This window comes from Mus caroli, unplaced genomic scaffold, assembly GCF_978045245.1.
Source record: "Mus caroli unplaced genomic scaffold, Mus_caroli_1 scaffold_3, whole genome shotgun sequence".
NCBI lineage: Eukaryota > Metazoa > Chordata > Mammalia > Rodentia > Muridae > Mus > Mus caroli.
In genome coordinates this window covers 151,154,661-151,179,599 of record NW_028227258.1, presented here as the reverse complement: position 1 = coordinate 151,179,599, position 24,939 = coordinate 151,154,661, and the positions used below count along the sequence as shown (strand labels likewise).

At 43.4% G+C, this 24,939-nt stretch overlaps 1 protein-coding gene across 1 annotated transcript in view; it reads right to left on the bottom strand.

The window, feature by feature from the left end:
• Fabp12 (fatty acid binding protein 12) overlaps positions 1-15,182 on the bottom strand; it is a 65,691-nt gene extending 50,509 nt beyond the window's left edge. The window contains exon 1 of the mRNA XM_085835361.1: positions 15,120-15,182. The gene's annotated coding sequence lies outside the window, so the exon portion shown is untranslated. The remainder of the gene's footprint in view (positions 1-15,119) is intronic.
• Between the last annotated feature and the right edge of the window lie 9,757 nt (positions 15,183-24,939).

Below are 24,939 nucleotides of genomic sequence, written 5' to 3'. Positions count from 1 at the left end.
AGGCTCATGTGTGTGGGAAGGAACCTTTGTACATGGGACTGTGCTGGCAGGCATTCTGCCATAGAGCCAGGACTTGCTCCAAGCCCTCTGCTCACTGTCTGTCAACCCAAGGTAACCATTCATTCCACTTCCCCTCTGCTGGGGCTAAGCACAGGCAACGCACACAGGCCGGTGTAGCATAATGTTCTTGTGCACTGCACGATGATTCAAGTGCTGGTTCCTCTCGCCCCTGTTTCTGGTTGCAATCCTTATCCAGAGAATCTCCTCTCTCAATCTTGGGTGAACACCAGATCCCGAATTGGTCCCTGATGTGTCAGTAAAGACAGCTTAACAGCCAATGTCTGAGCAGAGGAGAGAATAGGGATGGACTTCCTGCCAGCCAGGGGAGTGGGTGGGAGAGAGAGAAAGTAGGGGATTCAGCCCCAGAGAGAAGCCAGGAGATACCTTGAGAAAACTGCTCCAGAAAGACATAAAATGCAAATATCTCAGGAATTTTGACTGGGAAGTGGCCAGATTAGTTTAGAAGACTAGAACAGAGAAGTAACTGCTCAGCATTGTGCTTTAAAGTTGTTAAGTAAATAACACAGTCCAGTCTCAATTATTTGGGAGCTACCTGGGTAAGAGGAAATCTGTAACACACTTGTTAAAAAGCCACTAACAGGCAATCCTTCTCCTCCATGGTGGGCTGTATCCTCTAAGCCATGAGACAAAAATCAGTCTTTCTTCCCTTAGGTTGTTTCAGTCATCTGTTCTGTCACAGTGATGAAAATAGAAACTAGTCCTGTGCTGGATAGTTTTATGTCAGCTTGACACAAGCTAAAGTCATCTGAGAAGAGAAAACCTCAATAAAAAGAAATGCCTCCACAATACCTCAGGATCCTCCAACAGAACATCAGCCGCAGCCTCCCTTCCCCATTGCCCATGTGTCCTGTGGATCCCTTCTGGCTGGCCTCACCCACTCATGGCTGCATCCCTGCCTCCAACATCAGCAGGAATTGCTTGTGAACACACCAGCTAAGCAGTCAGTAAAACAGGCAACACGCAGCCATCACGCCCTCTGAAAATCCAGAGAGGAAACAGGAACCAAGGAGCAAAACAGCCACCCAACAAAGACAAACCCAGCCATTAGCCCCTAGACATATAATCACCCCTAAACCAAATGGCTAGACACCAGCTTAAGAACAGAAGTTAATAACAAAGCAATATGTCACCAGAGCCCAGATAGTCTACCTGAAGCAGGTCCTTCAACATAGCTGAAGCACAAGAAAGAAGACCTTAAACCCAACTAGACAAAGGTGATAGAGGTCCTTAAAGAGGACATTAACAAACCCTTAAATCAACAGTTCTCAACCTGCTGGGCGTGATGCCTTTTGGGGTCACATACCAGATATCCTGCATATCATATATTTGCTTTACAATTTATAACAATACCAAAACTAAAGTTATGGAGTGTCAATGAAAGTGTGTGTGTGTGTGTGTGTGTGTGTGCATATATCCAGTGTGGCTGGACCTCACCTAGGTGAATCACAGCAAGAGGTTGGTTTGGAATGTCCCGTAAGCAGACAGGATGACATGTCCACATGACCAGGTTGAAGCTCCAGGGTTAATCAGCTTCACGGTCTGTCCAGAGTTCTGGGGGACTGATGGACTCTTCCTCTGTCATCAGATTCTCAACTCTAGATGTGGTAAGTAAGGATGAGCTTCAATTAACACCAGGCTTGTGAGTGGGTGGGGGAGGACATAATTCAACTCCAAGTTGCTAGGTGATACTCAGCCTATACAACCAGTCTGAGGCAATGGCCTAAACTTGCTTTAACATTTCTGACAAAGAGCAAAATTACATTGATTTAGTTCAAAGATATCGATTGGTTTTATTTTCACTTGTTGAATCAGATGTTTCACACCCTGAAGTAAAATAGTAGGATGAGCAGAAGTATTGATGGAGAAGAAAGCAAAAACAAATAAAAAGAAATAAGACAAAGTTGTCATTTCGAAGTTACTTTCCATGTTCGAGGAAAACAAGGACCCAGACCATTGGGAAATAACAGACTGGCTACCGTCAGGCTATACCTTGTAGATAAACACACAGGAAACTCATTATGACAATGGAAACTGTTCTGTTTGGGAAACTGGGCTGCTGTCCCTCTAGATCTCACTTCTCAGAAACTCAGACAAGCATCTTAGTTTCAGGCTGAAGGCCCACAGCTTCAATATGACTACCTCCAATTGAGTTCAGACCTAGTGTATCTTGAAGGAGTTTAGCCCAAATCAGTGGTCGCTTGTGATTTTTATTTGACATCTAGAAAGGAGACATTCACAGACATTTCGTGATGGGTCTTCTGTGTGCTTACCTACAATGTGCAGCCTGAGATTATTTTGTGATAGTTAAAGAAACTCCATTTTGTGCTAGGTATCCATCTGGTGCCTAATAGTCATTTGTCCGTGACTCAAGTCCCTGGAATGTAAGTTTTCATCCCTGACTCCTTGACCCCCCAAGTCCTCCAGAAATATCCAGCTATGACCAGCTTGTTATGCTATGACTGATGGCTGGTTTTGGCCTCTGTAACTTGCTTACACAGATATTCAAGGACGATTTGGGGGTCAACTTAAGCATCTAATTTTGGCAGAGCTAAACAGGACTTGTGGTTTCAGCCTTTAAAAGTCCTTTCTTTACTGGCTTCTGGGTGACACATTTATGATTTGGGTGAGAGACTGTGCCCCTGCTAGTTGCTTTAATAATTTGCCTAATTCTAGCGTCAATAGAGTCTGGGGTTCTTCCTAGTACTCTTGAATTCCATAAAAATTTCATCCTACAGATCCTTTCCTCTTCCTCTTCTTCCTCTTCCTCCTCCTCTTCCTCCCCTCCTCTTCTTCTTTCTTCTTTCTTCTTCTTCTTCTTCTTCTTCTTCTTCTTCTTCTTCTTCTTCTTCTTCTTCTTCTTCTTCTTCTTCTTCTTCTTCTTCTTCTTCTTCTTCCTTTAAAGATATGGCACATTGTGTGTAATTAAAAGTGAGGATTATAGTGTGACTACACAATGCAGATCTGTGATGTCAACACTAGCATCTAAAGAGGAGAGAGAAGAAATCCCAACTGAGAGATGCTCCTACTGCCTTCTCAGAGCAGGGGCGCTCCACTGCCTTGCATCTGCAGGACATTTGTGCTGGGATCCTTGAAAAAGAAGCACAGATCTTGTTTTGTCCTTTCTGCTGACTGTGTCATACAATTTCTGGGCTCTGTGGAAAGGGGGTTAAATATAAAAACCCAGCCTGGATTACCATGGTTCACCTGGTTCCTCCATCTGTGGAAGCTACTTTCAAAGTCCCTTGCCATGGATATTTATTTATTTATTTTGGTAATTTCAAATGTTTTTCCCTTTCCAGGTCTCACCTTCAGAAACCCCTACCCCATCCCCATTCCAGTGCCTCTATGAGAGTGCTCTCCCACCCACCCACCCACTCCTATCTTCCCCCGCCCTGGCATTCTTCCATATTGGGGCATTGAACACCCTCAGGCCCAAGGACTGCTCCTCCCATTTATGTCCAACAAGGCCATCCTCTGCTATATATGCTGGTAGAGCCATGGGTCCCTCCATGTGGATTCTTTGTTTGGTAGTCCAGTCCTCAGGAGCTCTAGGGGGTCTGGCTTGTTGATACTGTTGCTCCATCCATGGGGCTGAAAACCCCCTCAGCTCCTTCAGTCTTTTCTCCAACTCCTCCATCGGGGACCCCCAGGCTCAGTCCAATGCTTAACTGCAAGCATCCACCTCTGTATTTGTCAGGCACTGGCAAAGTCTCTCAGGAGAGAGCCATAGTCAGCAAGCATTTCCCAGGATCCACAATAGCATCCAGGTTTGGTGGCTGCATATGGGATGGATTCCCAGGTGGGGCAGTCTGTGGATGCCTTTCCTTCAGTCTCTGCTCCACAATTTGTCTCCACATTTCCTCCTGTGAGTAATTTGTTAACCCTTCTGAGAATCACTGAAGCATCCATATTTTGGTTTTCCTTCTTCTTAGGCTTCATATGGCCTGTGTATTGAATCCTGGGTATTTCAAACTTTTGGGGCTGATATCCAATTATCAGTGAGTACATACAGTGTGTGTTCTTTTGTGACTGAGTTACCTCACTCAGGATATTTTCAAGTTCCATCCATTTGCATGTGAATTTCATGAAGTCATTGTTTTACTCCATTGTATAATTGTACCACACTTTCTGTATCCATTTCTGTTGAGGGACATCTGGGTTGTTTCCAGCTTCTGGATATTTGAAATAAGGCTGCTATATGAACATAGTGGAGCATGTGTCTTGTTATATGTTGGAGAATCTGGAATGGTATTGCTGGGTACTCAGGTAGTACTATGTCCAACTTTTTGAGGAACTGCCAGACTGATTTTGAAAGAAAATTAAAATTCAAGGTCCATGACTCATGCGGCTTGCTAGTTAGGAGGGCTTTTTGGGCCTAGAGCAAAGAACAAAGGCTGTAAAGTCATCCCAGGAACCAACTAGCCATAAAGATAGGGAAGACATACAAGAATGTCCAGACTGGCCCGGCACCTCCCTATCTCCCACCCTTCTGACCTAAGTTAAATGTTAACCAGATGCTCTGCTGTACAGCTACATGTACATCTACATGTACAGTCCGCTGATGTTTAAATGGACCAATCATGTGAAACCACGCCAATTCCTCCCCCAGCCCCAGACCCTTTTCTATAAAAACCCCTAGCTTTCGAGCCACGTGGCCGGCCAGGAGCTCTGTCATTAAACTACCTCGTGTGTTGGTATCAAGACGGTCTCTCATGTTTCTTTGGGTGCATGCTGAATCGGGAATTGAGTGGGGGTTTCCCCACTAGGTTCTTTCAATTTCCAGAGTGGTTGTACCAGCTTGTAATCCCACCAACAATGGAGGAGTGTTGCTCTTTCTCCATATCCTTGCCAGCATCTGCTGTCACCTGAGGTTTTTATCTTAGCCATTCTGACTGGTGTGAGGTGGAATCTCAGGGTTGTTTTGCATTTCTCTGAAGACTAAGGATGTTGAATATTCCTTTAGGTGCTTCTCAGTCATTTGAGTTTCCCCAGTTGAGAATTCTCTGTTTAGCTTTGTTCCTCATTTTTTTAGTAGGGTTATTTGGTTCTCTGTAGTCCTAACTTCTTGAATTCTCTGTATATATTGGATATTATCTCTCTATCAGATTTAGGATTGGTAAAGATCTTTTCTCAATCTGTTGGTTGCTGTTTTATCCTATTGACAGTGACCTTTGCCTTACAGAAGCTTTGCAATTTTATGAGGTTACATTTGTCGACTCTTGATCTTAGAGCATAAGCCATTGGTGTTCTGTTCAGGAACTTTACCCCTATGCCCATGTGTTTGAGACTTTTCCCCACTTTCTCTTCTGTTAGATTCAGTGTATCTGGCTTTATGTGGAGGTCCTTGATCCACTTGGACTTGAGCTTTGTACAAGGAGATAAGAATGGGTCGATTTGCATTCTTCTATGTGCTGACCTTCAGTTGAACCAGCTCTGTTTGTTGAAAATGCTGTCTCTTTTCCGCTGGATGGTTTTAGCTACTTTGTCAAAGATCAAGTGACTATAGGCGTGGGTTCACTGCTGGGCCTTCAATTCTATTCCATTGATCAACCTGCCTGTTACTGTACACGCAATTTTTATCACAATTGCTCTGTAGTACAACCTGAGGTCAGGGATGGTTATTCCCCCAGAAGTTCTTTTATTGTTGAGAATAGTTTTCACTATCTTGGGTTTTTTGTTATTTTTAATGAATTTGAGAATTGCTCTAACTCTATGAAGAATTGAGTTGGAATTTTGCTGGGGATTGCATTGAATCTGGAGGTTCCTTTCAGAAAGATGGCCATTTTTACTATATTAAGCCAATCCATGGGCGATCTTTCCATCTTCTGAGGTCTTCAATTTCTTTCTTCAGAGAAGAAGTTCTTGTCATAAAGATCTTTCATTTGCTTAGCTAAAGTCACACCAAAGTATTTTATATTATTTGTGACTATTGTGAAGGGTATCATTTCCCTAATTTCTTTCTCAGCCTGTTTATCTTTTGAGTATTGGAAGGCTACTGATTTAAGTTAATTTTATATTCGACCTCATTGCTGAAGTTGTTTATCAGCTGTAGGAGTTCTCTGGTGGAGTTTTTTGTTTTGGATTGGTTTGGGTTTTTTGGTTTTTTGAGACAGGTTTTCTCTGTATAGCCCTGGCTGTCCTGGAACTCACTTTGTAGACCAGGCTGGCCTCGAACTCAGAAATCTGCCTGCCTCTGCCTCCCGAGTGCTGGGATTAAAGGCATGTGCCACCACACCTGCCTTCTGGTGGAGTTTTTGAGGTCACATAAGGATACTATCATACCATCTGAAAATAGTGATATTTTGACTTCTTCCTTTCCAATTTGTATCCCTTTGGTGTCCTTTTGTTGTCTAATTGCTCTAGCTAGAACTTCAAGTACTATATTGAATAGATAGGGAGAGACTGGTCAGCCTTGTCTAGTTGCTGATTTTAGTGGGTTTGCTTCAAGTTTTTCTCTATTTAGTTTGGTGTTGGCTATTGGTTGGCTGTATATTACTTTTACTATGCTTAGGTATGGGCCTTGAATTCCTGATCTTTCCCAGACTTTTAACATGTAGGGATGTTGAATTTTGTCAAATTCTCAGCAGCTAATGAAATGATCATGTGTTTTTTTTTCTCTGAGTTTGTTTATGTAGTGGATTATATTGATAGACTTACATACACTGACCCATCTCTGCATCCCTGGGATAAAGCATACTTGATCTTGATGAATGACCATTTTGATGTGTTCTTGGATTCGATTTGGGAGAATTTTATTGGGTATTTTTGCATCAATATTCATAAGGGAATTTGGTCTAAAGTTCTCTTTTTTGTTGGGTCTTTGTGTGGTTTTGGTATCAGCATAACTGTGCCTTCATAGAATGAATTGGGTAGTGTTCTTTCTGTTTCTATTTTGTGGAATAGTTTGAGGAGTATTGGTATTAGGTCTTCTTTGAAGGTCTGATAGAATTCTGCACTAAACCCATCTGGTCCTGGGCTTTTTTGGGGTGGGAGACTTTTGATGACTGCTTCTGTTTCTTTAGGGCTTATGGGACTGTTTAGATGGTTTATGTGATCCTGATTTAACTTTGGTATTTGGTATCTGTCTACAAAATTGTCCATTTCATCCAGATTTTTCAGTTTTGTTGAGTATAGGCTTTAGTAGTGGGATCTAATAATTTTTTAAATTTCATTTTATATTGTTATATTTCCCTTTTCATTCATGATTTTCTTAATTTGGATACTGTCTCTGCCTTATGGTTAGTCTGGCTAAGGGTTTATCTATCTTGCTGATTTTCTCAAAGAACCACTTCCTGGTTTTGCTAATTCTTTGTATAGTTCTTTTTGTTTCTACTTGGTTGATTTCATCCCTGAGTTCGATAATTTCTTGCTGTCTACTCCTCTTGGGTCTATTTGCTTCTTTTTAGCTAGAGCTTTCAGGTGTGCTGTTAAGCGGCTAATGTAATGCTCTCTCCAGTTTCTTTTTGGAGGCACTCAGAGCTAGTCATTTTCCTCTTAGCACTGCTTTGATTATGTCCCATAAGTTTTGGTATGCTGTACCTTCATTCTCATTAAATTCTAAAACTGCCTTTAATTCCTTTCTTTATTTCTTCCTTGACCAAGTTATCATTGAGTAGAGCATTGTTCAGCTTCCATGTGTATGTGGGCTTTCTGTTGTTTTTGTTACTACTGAAGACCAGCTTTAATCCATAGTGATCTCATAGAATGCATGGGATTATTTCAACCTTCTTGTATCTGTTGAAGCCTGTTTTGTGACCTATTATATGGTCAATTTTGGAGAAGGTACCATGGGGTGCTGAGAAGAAAGAATATTCTTTTGATTTAGGATGAAATGTTCTATAGGTATCTGTTAAATCCATTTGGTCCATAACTTCTGTTAGATTCATCGTGTCTCTGTTTAGTTTCTGTTTCCATGATCTGTCCATTGATGAGAGTGGAGTGTTGAAGTCTCCCACTATTATTGTGTAAGGTGCAATGTGTGCTTCGAGCTTTAGTAAAGTTTCTTTTATGAATGTGGCTACCCTTGCATTTAGAGCATAGATGTTCTTAATTGATAGTTCTTCTTGGTAAATTTTTCCTTTGATGAGTATGAAGTGTCCTTCCTTATCCTTTTTGATAACTTTTGGTTGAAAGTCCATTTTATCTGATATTAGAATGGCTACTCCAGCTTGTTTCTTGGGGCCATTTGCTTAGAAATTTGACTTCTATCCCTTTACTCTGAGGTAGTGTTTGTTTTTGACACTGAGGTGTATTTCCTGTATGCAGCAAAATGCTGTGTCCTGTTTACATACCCAGTCTGCTGTCCTTTTATTGGGGGAATTGAGTCCACTGATGTTGAGAGATATTAAGGAATAGTGGTTGTTGCTTCCTGTTATTTTTGATGTTATTTTTATGTTTGTGTGGCTATTTTCTTTTGGGTTTGTTGAAAGAAGATTACTTTCTTGCTTTTTCTCGGGTGTAGTTTCCTTCCTTCTGTTGGCATTTCCCATTTATTATCCTTTGTAGGGCTGTATTTGTGGAAAAATATTGTATAAATTTGGTTTTCTCATGGAATATCTTGTTTTCTCTGTCTATGGTGATTGAGAGTTTTGCTGGAATAGTAGCCTCAGCTGGCATTTGTGCTCTCTTAGCGTCTGTATGACATCTGTCCAGGATCTTCTAGTTTTCAGAGTCTCTGGTGAGAAGTCTGGTGTAATTCTGATAGGTCTGCCTTTATATGTTACTTGAAATTTTTCCCTTACTGCTTTTAAAATTCTTTGTTTAGGGCATTTGGTGTTTTGATTATTATGTGATAGGAGGAATTTCTTCTCTGGTTGAGTGAGTCTATTTGGAGTTCTGTAGGCTTCTTGTTTGTTCATAGGCATCTCTTTCTTTAAGTTAGGGAAGTTTTCTTCTATAATTTTGTTGAAGATATTTACTGTCTCTTTAAGTCGAGAATCTTCACTCTCTTCTATACCTATCTATTATTCTTAGGTTTGGCCTTCTCATTGTGTCCTGGATTTCCTGGATGTTTTGTGTTATGAACTTTTGGAATTTTGCATTTTCTTTGACTGTTGTGTCAATATGTTCTTTATGGTATCTTCTCTGAGGTTCTCTATTCTATCTCTTGTATTTTGTTGGTGATGTTTGTGTCTATGACTCCTGATCTCTTTCCTTGGTTTTCTATCTCCAGAGTTGTCTCCCTTTGTAATTTCTTTATTGTTTCTATTTTCATTTTTAGGTCCTGGGTCATTTTGTTCAATTCCTTCACCTGTTAGGTTGTGTCTTCCTGTAATTCTTTAAGGGGTTTTTGTGTTTCCTCTTTGAGGTCTTCTACTTGTTTACCTGTGTTCTCCTGTACTTCTTTAAGGGAGTTATTTATGTCCTTCTTAAAGTCCTCTATCATTATCACGAGATGTGATTTTAAATCAGAGTCCTGATTTTCTGGTGTGTTGCGGTATCCGTGGCTCACTGTGGTGGGAGAACTGGGTTCTGATGATGCAAAGTAGTATTGGTTTCTGTTGCTCATGCTATTGCACTTTTTGCCATTTGGTTCTCTCTGGTGTTACCTGGTTTTGCTGTCTCTGACAGTGGCCTGTTCCTCCTACAAGCTTGTGTGTCAGTACTCCTGGAAGGCAGTTCTCTCCTGGATGAATTTGGGTATGGAGAACTGTGGCACATGTTCAGTTCTGGTGGTACATTGAGTGACTAGAAGGATCCTGTCCCCAGCTGTTTCTTGGTCCCTGTGTCCTGGTGCCTCTGGGTGGGTCCCTCTTGGGCCAGGAATTTGAGTAGAAGTGGTAGTTTTACCTGTGCTCACAGATGTGTTGGCACTCCTGGGAGACCTGCTCTCTCCTGGTGGTATTTGGGTATGGAGCTCTGTGGTATAGGATCCTAACCTATGTCATTTTACTGGCAAACTGAATCCACTGATGCTGAGAGATTAATGACCAATGATTGTTACTCCCTATTATTTTGATGTTGGTGGTTGAGTGTTTGTATGTGGCCAAGAATTTGAACAGCAGTAGTGGTCTTACTTGTGCTCACAGATGTGTTAGCACTCCACAGCTCTCTCCTGTGGCACAGGATCAGCTCCGGGCACAGAGGGAAAACAGAAGGCTCTTGTCCCAGGACACTCCTTGGTTCCTGTGTCCTGAGAGTTCTGGGCCTGTCCCTCTGAGCAGCAGTGGTCGTCTTACCTTTGCTCCCCTGGGAACCCAGCTCTCTCCCAGAGCAACTCTGGGCGCAGAAGAAAAACCCCTACAGATCCCTCTTAAGTATCTACCATGTGCAAGGCTAGACCCAGGGAAACCATGCCAATTGCCTTGAGGAGCTCCGAACTTAATGGGAGTCGAGGGTGGTGAAACAAACATCCCAGCACTTGGGAGGCATAACAGAAAGGCTACATGGAGATACTGTCTCAATTTTTTTTGAGTAATTAATTAAATGAAAAGGACAATTCATATAACACAAAGAAAACTGTTATAAACTAAAAGAAAGTGTTATTAAGAATTACTAAGCGCCTCTGTGACTCAAATTTGCACTTTAACTGTATACGATCTTTATTGTTCTAGTGTATATGGTATACGAAGAAACTGAAGTCCAGAGAAGTTTTAAATCACACCTTTCCAAGGTCCTATAAGCTCAGGCTGCCATGGACATAGTGATTCTCCTGCCTCTGCCTCCTACATACTAGGATTACGGGCCACTAGCACCATACCTGGAATCCAACAAAGACCTCATGATTTTTTGTTTTCCTCTTGATCTTTTTACTTACTGGAAAGGCAGAAATAGAGCAGGTATCAATTTCAAAAGCAAACTCATTTTTCTCTTTTATGTTCCAAAGATAAACAAATGGTTGGACTTAGGAAGAAAACTTTACAAAAATTTAAATATGTGATTTTAGTGACTAGAAGATGTGTAAAGTTTCCATGTTTTCTCCCTTAAGCATTTTCCTTGTGTTTACAATGAGATTGTAATACTATTCTCAGTGTGTTTTATTTAGAATATATACAGACTTTCTTAGACAACTTTTATGCATGCAGCTGGTAGGTTGCCTGTGCAGAATAATAGCAATACTTGAAATAGCTATTTGCTACGAACCTGTGTACCTGATGCAATATCCTCTTAGCTTTCCCATAATATTCCCAGAAGGCATCCCTAAATTTGACTCATCTGGCCTTCACCATCCCTGTAGAAGGTGACAGAGAGGACTTCTAATCCCAGAGGTTTTCTGCCTTAATGTGAACACCCGTGATGAGCCACCTACATATTCATCTACACACTGAGTCCTTGCTTCCTGTCCTGTGCATATCGAGTTTGTGTTACCTTCTCCATGAAGGGACATGCCACACAAGGTAATTTAAATCCATGTTTACAGGCTGTGGTCACTCATGCTTGGCTCACAATGAACTTTCACTTCCTGAAAGCAGAGTATCTTATGCCTATCTATAACCATGATTTCTGCCCTTTACAAACAATACTGTTCTTATCTGACTTTAACACATATATCGATCTCAGAGTTCAAGCCTAGCCTGGTTTACAAAGCCAGTTCCAAGACTACATAGATAATTTTATCTTGGGAAAAAAAAAAGGAAACAAAACAAACAAAAAATTGTAGACATTTTGGAACCGGGGAAGAATTGAAGCGTTCATGTCCAGAGGAGATTGGAATGAAGCCTGTGACTTTCTTCTGCTTTCCTTCTGAAGCTACCATTCCTCTCCAAGTAGCAAAGTAGACAATGTCAGGTGTGAGTTGGTGGAGCAACTAGAAATCATGTAAGCCTCATGAGAACAGAAACACACTCCTTAAGATAGTTGCTTATACGTGTGTCTGTCACCTTGGAAAGAGGTTATTTCTTGGATCTGCCTGTGTCTTGGGCCCTGAGCCCTACCTCACCTTCTCTCAGCCCTCAGGCACTTAGTGGTATAGTATATCTTGCTTATATTTTCCTTACGTGGGACTTTAGAAGTAGGTATGTGTGGGCTGGCCACAGACACGAGTTATGTGCAGGTCAGGCCACTTATAACCTGAACTTTAGGCTGAACTGTGTTTGTTTTGGCACTCATTACACAGTGGCCTTTGAGGAAGGTTGGATCTTTTATCGTCACCATATGCCCGAAGCCATGCTGCAGAGTTCTTGGCTACTGGTTCTTTTACAGACTTTTGAAACAAGGTTTCACTTTGTGGGCCAGTGTGGACTCCAAGTCATGATTGTCTTGCCTCAGTTTCCCAGTGCCAGGATTATAGACATGCCCCACCACAGTGGCTCTACTTCTGCAATTTTAATACAGTTCAGTCCTTGTCACCTGGTTTGGCACATGAGCAGCTTGTGAATGCGGTTACTGAAATCCTGCTCGACAGGTCCCTGTAAGATAAGAAAGGATCTCTCTGCACTCGGAAAATTTCACAACAAAAATTAATTTTTGTTTGGTTTTCCGATTTGAAAGTAAGCAGCTGTTACAAGTTTGATCAAAAACCTCTCCACAGGCTCCTGCTTTAAACTCTGTTCCTTATCTGGTGTCACTATTTTTGGAGGCAATGGAGGCAGAACTTGGCTGGAGAATTAGGTCACTTTGTGTGGGTCACTGGCGGTTACTTCCTGGGCCCTGGTTCCTCCACCGTGTTCTCCCCCTCACTAAGCCCACCGTGTCTTCTTCAACTCTGTGGATGAAAACTGAAATTCAACTAAACCTCTCCTCCCTTAGGTTGTTTCTGTCAAGTATTTTGGGCAAACAGTGCAATGGTGATTAGTCCAACAACGAAACACGTGGTGAACTCAGGGTCACAGAGGGAACAGCAACTCAAAGGAAGAGACCTGAGGGGCATGTCCACTGGCCTATGGTGGGGGACAGAGCACACAGGGTTTAGCAGCCACTACACTGTATAAACACATCAAGACTTAGTCAACATTCACTAAAGGCACAGACACACACACACCACAAAACAAACAGAGACACAGACAGACAGGCATGCACACATACACTCCACAGGGTTCAGGAGAATAAGCTGTTATTAAATGAGGTAATCACTCTTGGGTTTTCTGAGCTGCACTAAAGGTCATCACGGGCTCCCTTTAAGAGAGAGATGGAGCTGGGCGTGGTGGCGCAGGCCTTTAATCCCAGCACTCAGGAGGCAGAGGCAGGTGGATTTCTGAGTTCGAGGCCAGCCTGGTCTACAGAGTGAGTTCCAGGACAGCAGGGCTACACAGAGAAACCCTGTCTGGAAAAAACAAAAACAAAACAAAACAAAACAAACAAACAAAAAAACAAACAAAAAAAGAGAGACAGATGGAGGGAAAGTTTCACAGAACCAAGAAGGCCATGTGAAAACAGAGGCTGGGCTACTGAACCCAAAGCCAAGGAGAATAGACAGAGGCCAGTGGAAGTGGGAGGAGGCAAGAGACCAGCTTCCCATGGAGGCCCCACTGAGAACACAGTCACCAGACTGTTATTTTAAATTTTAGTGATAATAATGCACTTCAGTTTTCTGGTCTTCAGAATTACATGATTGGACTTTTGGCTGTTTGACTCAAACAGTTTAATAGAATTTGCTACAGGAACCACAAGTGACTAAAACAGATTATCTAATGTTTATTAAAACTTGTACACACACACACACCACACATAGACACACTCAGACACAAACCCCACACATAGACACACAGAGAGACACAGAGAGAAACATACACACAGACAGACTCACAGACACACTCAGAGACACTCCCTCCACACACACAGACACACACACCACACACACACACAGATATACACACAGAGACATACACACAGAGATACATCACACACACATACACACACACACAGAGACACACACACAGACACCACCCCCACACATAGACACAAAGACAAACCAGAGACACACACAGAGAGACACATATACAGACAGACACACCGACACACTCAGAGACACCCCCTCCACACATACAAACACACACAGGGACACAAACACACACACAGGCACACACCATATAGACAGACAGACACACACACACACACACACACACACACACACACACACACACACTTCAGTGGAATGTAAGAGAAGAAAGCTTACAAAGGGGCTTGGTGGAAAGAGAAGCCTTTGGAGAACTAAGTAGCTAAAAGAATCCAAAAGATAAGTGGTGTACACAGCAAACCCTTGATCTGATTACCTCGGAGTGGCTGTCTCCTCAACAGAGCAGAACCTGAAACACATGTGTTCCTTGTGTTAACTAGGGGATTACAAACCATTTTATTAGAGGGGCCAAGCAACCAGAGTGAAAAGCCCAGAGAGAGCTCAGAGGTCAGGGTTAAAGGCAACTCTCAGAAAACTTGGTCCATATGTTCAAGGAAAAGGATGTCAAAACAGATGTGCTAAGTTGGCCAAACTTAGATTCCCGTCCACGTGACAAACTCAAGCTAATCTTAAGCATAAGTACACATGATAACAATGAATTATGGGAAAATAGACGCTAATGTACAAACTGAAATGTTATACTAAGAAGGAGCATCTATTTGTTTCAAAGTTATCTAGGTCTGATGTGATCCGGGTACTTGGGAAGTGAGTGCCTTCAATCTGAACCATAGCATGACTTCTGTAGATTGCTGAGTGTCAAACAACCTGGAAAACTGGACTCCATACGACTTCCTTATTTCCTGCCCCTCATCGTTTCTTCCTCCTGCTGCCTTTATTCTCTTTTATCTCTTACTCCTCTCTCTCCCTTTCTTTTTTCCTTTCCTATTTTTTATTTTGTATTTTGAGATAGAATATCATTCTGTGGCCAAGGCTGGTCTAGAGCTAGCTATGGCGTTCTGTGGCCCAGGCTGGCCTAGAGCTAGCTATGGTTCTGTGGCCGCGGCTGGTCTAGAGCTAGCTATGGTTCTGTGGCCCCGGCTGGCTTCAAGCTCCAGCTCCTGATGCTCCAGCCTTCGGAGTGTCGGATACAGGCTTCTGCTACCACACCCACTCTGCCGTTTCTATATAATCAAGTTAACAGGCATTTCAACAATTACTCTCATGATGACAAAGTAATCTGCATTTAGGCACAAGTGTCTCCTACCCGAGAGTCTGAGGAAGGACCCTGGGTCCCAGTGTCTCCTGGTTCAGAGGCAGTCCCGGCGCTCCGGGGTTAGAGGATTTCCGTGCACTATGAGAGGATTACTGCCCTGCTTCTGCGCCACCTCATCATCTCAGCAGGTGCCCCACAGATTTCACTGTGGACAAGTGTGCTTACAAAGTACAAAGAGGAGTACGCGACAGAGAGAAGTAAGCCAGAGTGAACTGCAAACATTGCTCCTCACGCAGGGCCGCCACGCACTGGGCCCTTCACCCAGTGCCACCAAGCAAAGTGACCGCTGGCTGCAGAAGTCTAAGACAGGGAAGTGTTAACACTTCTATGTGATTTCCAGGATCTCATAATCTGAGAGCAGAGGGATTAAAATCCACAGACGCTTGCTTGTGACATATGTTATTCTTTTTGAATAAAATCCAAATTCATTGCTCAGATTTTTAAAAAAGATTTATTTATTTATTATATGTAAGTACACTGTAGTTGTCCTCAGATACTCCAGAAAAGGGCATCAGATTTTGTTACAGATGGTTGTGAGCCACCATGTGGTTGCTGGGATTTGAACTTGGGACCTTCGGAAGAGCAGTTGGCACTCTTAACCACTGAGCCATCTCGCCAGCCCCATTGCTTGGATTTTGATTCTTGTGTTACGAAGTTTGGTAACGATAGGACTCACGTGTGGATCATTTCTTTTGCCTATTGCTTCCAATGATTTAAACTGTCTAAGGAAAACTATGCAGGGACGGTAATGCTCTTTGGTCATTCTGTTTGGTTTTCAGAGCCAGACTGGCCTGGAACTCAGGACTTCTGCTTCAGTTTCCCCCTTGCTGGCATTTCCAAAGTCAGCCACCACACCCAGCTCTCATCCTTCAAAGGAGCTCAGAAACACTTGAGAAAAGCTGACATGTGAACACCATGCTCCCTCTCGTGGAGAAAGGAGGAGCGGGACAGTTGATTCCTCCTCTGAGGATAGAATTATAACTTCAGAGCATTGACTGTTTCATGGATTAGATTCCCTTAAAAAGTTACTTTGTTGCTTTTAATTTTTGAGGTCCTATCAGCTTGTGAATTTTCTGTGACTTGATTTTACTTGCATTATTGTCCTTTTTCTAAGATGGTTCTTTGTCATTAAAGTACTTACTTCTGTCTCTAATTAAGTTGTGTCTTTCTAATGAAGTTCAGAGATGCAGGTGAAGAAAAACAATTCCAAATTCTGTTCTAGGGAGCCTGAAACATCAGAGGACCTCATCCTCCTCGCTTGATACTGGCCACACTGTGATGTCACTGGTTACTGTTGAAGCAAGCCACCAACACTAGGTGCAAAACAGCCAGGAATCTGAGGAAGATGACCATGCAGGGCAGAGAAAGACAAAAATTCCATCAGGAGTTTCCCCACAGTCACTCGGTCAAGGAGACTGCCCAGCGCTCTGAGCTGGGGTCCTGCTTGGAGCATCACCATGGCCTTTTCTAGAACTGTGTCCCTCCAAGTGTAATGAGAAGGGGCAGCAAGCTTGTCTTCCCCACAGCACCAGTAGCCAAAGCCCACACTGTCATCTCTCCACCCCCTATCCCCCCAAATGACCTTAGAGAATAAAGTAAATCAATGCCGAGCTAAATGCTGGTGTATTTGACTACAAAGTCCGCTGTGCACTGGAAAGCAAGGGGGGAAAAAAGGAGCAGGCTTTGAAATGTCAGCTGTTGAAAGACATCACTTTAGAGGCGCGAGACTCCTGTTTTCATAATGTGAAGGATGAGTGTAAAGGAAACAACCTGATTCCTGAGGAAAATCAAATTCTTTCAGCATGTATTCATTTGCCGTCATTCCTGAATTCCTTGGGTTTCCCTCGTAGTGCATTGGTACTGTGGGGTGACAGTGGGAACCACAGAGTTCAGGTGCCTGACATTTGGCACCAAGGCACCCAGGAACCTATTCCAGGGCCGGTGAAGGCAGTCTCCACAAGATTGTCCTTGTTGGATGGATGCTACTTTCTTCCCCATCATGGTATTCCTATCCCTTGCTACCAGCCAGGTGACCCAAGAGCAGGGCAGGTGTCCCTCACATCTTTTCTGTATTTGAAACACTCTAGCCCCGTTTGCCAGTGGTGGGATAGTCCTTGTGAAGGCGTAATCTCGCCATTTGTAGTGCTTCTGGCTGGAACAAATGTTTGCCCAGGTCATAGCTCTGCCCTAAAATGACAAGGAAGGTGTGGCAGAGCCACCAGCAAAGGAGAAAGCGACTAGGCTCAAGAATGGGTTTTACAGCAGAGCTCTCACAATCCACTCTGTACATGTGTGTAAATAGATGATACCTAATGTGTCTAGCTTATATATATATATATATATATATATATATATATATATATATGTGTGTGTGTGTGTGTGTGTGCCTGAGGCAGGGCTTCACTATGTAGCCCAGGCTGACCTTGGAATCTAGATACTTCACCTTCAGTCTCTTGAGAGAATTAGCCTCCAAGCTCCTACATTATTCACTGTACTTCCAGCTTGCTTTCCCTGTTTTCTTCTTCTTCATAGTTGAGTAATTGATATCTGTGTCTTATTTTACACACACACACACACACCAGATACAGACACTGTATGGAACTGTCCTGAGCTCATTTGGGTCCATTTACTGGAATTCTCAAAGGCTGGATGATTGCAGCGCCATGGAAGGGAGAGTAAATTTTCCCTCATAGTAGTGTATTAAAACCTGAGGGCTACACAATGAAGCACCCACAATTAATGCCTTTCGTGGAACTAGTGGCCAGGGGATGAACAATAATACAGGATTAAGGTGAAAAGGTCTGTGGCCTAAGAAAGGGCACAAAACAGGGTACATGCTCTCCCCAAACATTTAAACCTCTATTTGTGAAAGCATTCTAGGTGCTTCATGTACAATTAGCACAGTGAAGAGAAATAGGGAAATACAATCCCCCTACCACTGCTATAGGTTTTGGAGGTTAGTGTTTTGAGACAGAATCTTGCCCTATGACTCAGACCGGCCTAGAATTTTCTATGTAACCCAGGCTGCCTGTGAACTCAAGCCATTCCTACCTCAGACTCCTGAAGGCTAGCATTACAGGTGTTTGACACCATGTCCAGTCAGTACCATTGTCCTTCTATGGGAAATTTAAAAATAACTAATAAATAAGTAGTCTATTCATTCACATGTCCAATTGCCTTCTCCCTGCAAGGCAGCAAGAGTTGCAAGCACACCACACACACAAACACACACACACACACACAAACAGAGAGAGAGAGACAGACTCTCTCCCTTCTACCCCCCACCCCCATCCTTGCCTTAAAATGACCAGGAAGGTGTATCAGTGTATCAGAGTCACCAGCACAGGACCTCTGGACTAGGTTCAAGAATGTGTTTTACAGCAGAGCTCTCTCTCAACCACCCCCCCCCTCTCTCACACACACACACACACACACACACACACACACACACACACATCAGGTCAGGCTTTCAGACTGTTATGTGCTTTGCTGAGACTGGGTGAAAGTGAAGCAAAACCATAATAAAAAGTCTCCAGATCTTGCTTTCAGTTTGGCCTGAGCTAGGACAGGAAGGACCTGGCTGCCTTTACATCAAACAGAAGGTGAGGAGGTTCTTGGTAAATAGGTCAACGAAGCAGCCAGGCTTCAGAGCCTGTCAGCACGGAGGGAGGATTAGCTGGGCAGCCTCAGGACTGTTTTGGAGGCATGTAATCCAGTTTAATCTTATCTTCAAAGTGTATTCTTCCTCCCTCCTTGAGCTGCATCTGAGGGAGGAATCAGGGTCAGGATGGGATGGGGCTTATGCAGACTGCTCCCTGGGAGGATCAAAGACTGGGTTTTAGGGTCCTGATCACCCAAAGTTCTGGTGTAGAGAAATTCTCAGTATCCATGAATGTTACACAGTCACATAGTGTGGTTCAGTTTTGTAGCAGAAGAGAAAGATCGTTATAATCTTTACATCTCCTGCCTCTCACTTTGAAGCTGAAGTGATCTGCAAGGCTCTGGAGGTTCCCATAAAGTTTTGTTGGCTTTGGAATTTTTACATATAGAGTACTAAATGGCACCATGGTCTTAGTGTTTCTGGGAGAGGGACAATTTGGAATTCTAAGCAAACTAGTTTGCTGGCATGCTTAAAATTTCTGATCTCAAGTCTTAGAATGCATAAGAGATACCATTAAAGACTGAAGCCCTTCCTAGTCAACAAATACTGATAGTTTTGGTGTTTTCCAAGAACTGTGTTTAGATAACGAGAATGCAAATAAGCAACTGTGGCAATGTGTAAATAGTCACAAATCAGAGACAATCAGAATTGCAGTGCCAGAAGGCTATACATGGGCTTCTGTACTTTTTTCTCCCTCCCTCCCTCCCTCCCTCCCTCCCTCCCTCCCTCCCTCCCTCCCTCCCTCCCTCCCTCCCTCCCTCCTTCCCTCCCTTTCTTTCTTTCTTGTTTTGTTCTTTGTTTTTTGTTTTTTGTTTTCGAGACAGGGTTTCTCTGTGTAGCCCTGGCTGTCCTGGAACTCACTCTGTAGGCCAGACTGGCCTCGAACTCAGAAATCTGCCTGCCTCTGCCTCCCACCACACCTAGCTCTTTCTTTTTCTGAGACAGGGTTTCCTATATCCCAGGTGACCCCACACTTGCTACATACATATATGATAAAGGATAACCCTGACTCCCTGCTCCTCCTGCCTCGACCTCTGCCACGGACCGGGCCCAGTCGGCCCCCCTCAATTCGTGGGAATTAGGGGTTCAGACAGCCGGGCATAGAGTCAGCGGGAATTGACAGACACAGAACGAGAGAGTATGCTGGATCTAATGTAATGTGTCAAATCCAGCATCAAACTTTTTATACAGAAGAAAATAGAGAAGTTAGGTGATACACCGGCAAGGTACAAAGAGGATACTTACACAAAACAGAGGAATGCAAACAGGGAAGGACTGGCAGGAACCACCTGGGGTAAAATTCAATGTCAACAACTGGGAATCAAAGGCAGCCCCACCTAAGGTCCTCTTAATCTTAGAAGCCAGGGGCAAGGGCTTCATGCCCTTGCCACAGTTCCTATTCTAGGCTATTGTATAGTCCACCTTCCCCCTAGGCCATTGCAAATGCTTGTCTATGGGTGTAACTCGGCTATCCATAGTTCTAAGTGTCTACTCTGGTTCCTCTTTAGATCACAAACTTCCTTCTTCCTAGATAATGGTAAATTCCTGTGTAGGGCAGTGACTTAGCTATCCATGCTCAGGGTCAGATCAAGGACTGCCTAGAATCTAACTTAGCTATATGTCAAAAAAAAAAAAAAAAAAAAAATCCAATCCTTAGGAGCACTTGTAATAAAGCAATATTAAGGGAAAGCACACAGATCCATTTACCAACTAAAGCAAGGACATTGGAGCATTCATTATACAGGATGCCACGATTCCAGGAGACTAAGTTTCCGTGAACTTTTTGCCTCACGACAGCGCCCAGGCTTGTCACTACTGGAGTGGATGTAGCATACCTCCTCACAGCTGGAATTACACACATACCTCACCATGTTTGACTGTTCTTCTGGCTTCTGGGGATTGAACCCAGGGCCTTGTGAGGGCTCAGCACATAGTCTACAACTGACGGAGAAAGGCAGACCTCTCAGACGAGAAAGTAATGCTTCCTGGAAGAAGTAACGGGTAAACTGAGATAAAATGTGTAAGCAGAAGTTAGACACGGGAAAGTCGGTAGAACATGAGTTCAGGTGGGGCTCACAAAGAAAGCTGAAGCTTAAAAGCATCCAGCCCACCTCTGTCTGGTGCAGGTACCATCTCCAATGGTCGTGCAGTCCACATTAGTAAGTTTAGACTGTATTTTAGGAGAACGGGGGACCTTGCCCTTCCTCGTGAGAAATCATTTTGATGTATGATGTGAAAACAGAAGACAGTAAAGAAACACGGAAGGAGAGCTCTTTCCCTGCTTGTAGAAGAGCCACAGGCACCACCCCCACTGCTGCCACCCCACCCCCACTCTACCTGATGCACTGCACAGCCTGCCTGCCCTGACGACAGCTAGGGTGGCTCTGCAAGCTGCAGCCATCTGGCGGTGTGGGACCTGGGGTGCCTGGATGTTATTAGACCAGAGAAGTGATGATGTTACTCCAGTATTCTTTAGTATTCTTTTGTATTCACCGCCTCATTCTTCCATGAAGTGGTGGAGCATGGTGCACTAGCGCCCTCTGCTGTATACTGCTGGGGTTGCCACAAAAGACCCAAGAAAAGAAAGCTAGCCCTGTAAATCTTTCCAAAGTGGGTCGATTACTTAGGAGGGATGGATATTAAAATATATAATGGGGAAACCATTCTCAATACGATAACAAATGACAGCTATTGTATTTTGCATATGTTCATGAAAAATTAACTACCTTAAAAAGTGAATCACATATATGGGTACTCCAGCTCTGGTTAAGGGAATGTGAGTACAATTCAGAAAGATTTCCCTTGTGTTATTTGTTTTTTAAATTTTAATTTAATTTTACAGGGATGGAGAATCAAACCCAGGGCCTGACATTTGCTAAGCACCCATACCACCAGCACTATACCCACCAGCACTACTGGCTTGAATACTGTATTAATGTCAAAGGTTGGCTTGTTATTATTTGAATGAGATATAAAACAGTGCAGAAATAAGCATGCTGGAACAATACCACGATTCCCTGTAAGTTGTTTGCCATCTAGTGTTCATTTTTGGAACTTAAAAAAGTTAATTAGATTCCCTCCCCCCGCCCTGCCCCCTGCCCCCCTCCCCTCCAAGCAAAGAGCTGACCCAGCAACATTTTTACAGGAAGGTTTCAAAGGGTACCACACAACTCTTGGTTTGTGGAGGGAGAATCAGAGGGATTCATAATCTAGCTACTTGTAAGAAATCAGAGCCAGCACTTGGGAGGCACTTGGGAGGCAGAGGCAGGCAGATTTCTGAGTTCAAGGCCAGCCTGGTCTACAAAGTGAGTTCCAGGACAGCCAGGGCTACAGAAAGAGAGAGAGAGAGAGGAGAGAGAGAGAGAGAGAGAGGAGAGAGAGAGAGAGAGAGAGAGAGAGAGAGAGAGAGAGAGAGAGAGAGAGAGAGAGCCAGGATTTTCCTCAGGAGTTCATGGCTTAGCTAGGTCACCTGCACAGGGAACGTCTGCCAATTGAAAAGCATCTGTTTCCATGGAGATCACAGCCTCTCTTAGAATTACTGTTTGCTGTTACTGTTGTCGTTTATTGAGATGGATCCTGCTCTGGAGGCCTTGGCTGGGTGGGTATTCATTATCTTAGGCTGGCCTCGAACTCATGGCAATTCTCGTACCTTGGCTTCTCAAATGCTGGGATTACAAGTGTACACTACCACTAGTCCTGGCAGTTTATGAGTAATCAATAGGCTGACTATGCAGCGTTCCCCATAATGCATGATACAAATGTGCTCTATAAATGCAAACCTTTGGGCTGGAGAGATGGCTCAGCGGTTAAGAGCACTGACTGCTTTTGCAAAGGTCCTGAGTTCAAATCCCAGAAACCACATGGTGGCTTACAACCATCTGTAATGGGATCTGATGCCTTCTTCTGATGTGTCTAAAAGTAGCTACAGTGTACTCATATAAATATAATAAATAAATCTTTAAAAAATGCAAACCTTCAGAGACAATGTTTCTCTAGGAAGCCCAAGGTCACCTAGATGACTCTAGCCTAGAATATAAGTGAAGAGCGGGCTTGAACATAGGAATCTCTTGCTTCAATAAATGTTAAAAACATTTATTATCAACTAAAATACCTTGAAAGTTAAAGGCTTCTGACCTTGAAATTCCCTGGGCCCTGGCTGGTTTTCCTTCTACACCCACCATCTGCAGTGAAACCACAGCCAAGATGCAGATTTCATTCAGAAAGACCCTCACTGAAAAGAGCATCACACTCAGTGTTGAGCATCCAGGCACTATAAAAGATGTAAGGGCAAGGTCCAAGATAAGGAAGGGATCCTCCTCATCACGACAGCTGACTACAGCATCCCAGAGTCCACTCTATGGGGGTGGAGACTTCATGACGACCCTGTGGAGGAAGAATATACCACACTTCCCTAAAATACTCCAAAGAGCATGAAAATGGCCAGATTAGCCCCCTTACAACGAACAAGACACTAGAGTTTCCATGGCCAACCACTTTGACAGACATTATTAGCAAATATATTATCTGCAAATATATTATTTGACTTACTGCTTCAACAAATTGGAATACAAATAATTGTGTATGAATTAATAAAAGGGATCTGAGAAGATTTGAAAGGATAAAGTACTTAAGACAAGTGGACATATATGTAACCGTGGAGGCAGAGCATCCTTAATCTTCTGTTTGTGATGGTGTGTATATATGTTCGGCCCAGGGAGTGGCAGGATTAGAAGTTGTGGCTCTGTTTGAGTAGGCATGTCACTGTGGGTGTGGGTTCTGAGTCTCTCATCCTAGCTGCCTGAAAGCTAGTATTCTGCTAGCAGCCTTTGGATGAAGATGTAGAACTCTTAGTTCATCCTGTACCATGCCTGCCTGGATGCTGCCATGTTCCCACCGTGATGATAATGGACTGAACATCTGAACCTGTAAACCAGCCCCAATTAAATGTTGTCCTTTATAAGACTTGACTTGGTCATGGTGTCTCTTCACAGCAGTACAACCCTAACACAACGTTGTTCCCCCTAAACCAGTAGTTCTCAGCCCGTGGTACGCAGCCGCTTTGGAGAGGATGAATGACCCTTTTACAGGGGTCACCTACGAGCACTAGAAAACACAGATATTTATATTATGATTCATAACAGTAGCAAAATTACAATTTTATGAAGTAGCAACTAAAATAATTTTTAAATTTTTGTTTGGAAGATGTTTCTCTATGTAGCCCTGGCTGTCCTAGAACTCTGTAAACTAGGCTGACCTTGAACTCAAGAGATACACCTGATCTTCCCTCCCCAAGCTGGGTTTAAACGTGTGTGCCAACAAAAATAATGTTATGGTTGGGGTCACCAGAAAATGAGGGACTGTATTGAAGGCTGCAGCGTTAAGAAGGTTGGGAACCACTGTTAAACAGACTGACCCGTGAGACTGAACGTTCCGACCCAACCCAAGATGACAGCTTGTCACTCTTGAGAAGTAGCAATTTCTTCTGCTTTGTTGATAGTGTGAGCTAAGTCTTCTGATGTTGCCCCTACTGGCCCAGAAATGGAAATGCCCCTGCCTGAGTGTCCTACATTCTAGGACCACATCCAAGTATGTGACCCAGTGACTTTGTGACTTAACTGCACTCAATCATTCCTAACCTTTCAATTCTCGTGCAAATTATATTTATCCTTCCTGGGTCTGCTGTTTTTATGACTTCTTACAGACAGATGCACTACCTACGAGTGGGAAATGTAGGCACAGCCTGCGTGCTAGGGGTAGTGCCCAGAAGAAAAAGAGCCACTGTGGTGTATAGGTGTCTTTATAATCATGGAAGACTTATGGAGAGTCAACTGGTTTGGGCGGGTGGAGTGATGACCGAAGTGTCCAGGAAGTGGTGTTATGTGTGGCTGTGGAGTGTGACGGGAATTTCCATGGACATGTGCCAATGACAGCTGGAAAGTAGACTTTGGGAAAGTAACGATGGAATAAACTGGTTCCAGTCTGAAAGTGGGGAGGGAGAACATACAGCCTGGCATGAAGCTGAGAAAACCCAGTACACAAGAAACAACTAAACGAGAGGACCTTCTGGAGGGGAGCCCCGGAGGGTGAACTTCCAGGAGGTAAACATGGCGACTCAAGAGTCCATAGTAAGGGTGTGAAGGTCAAATCCAC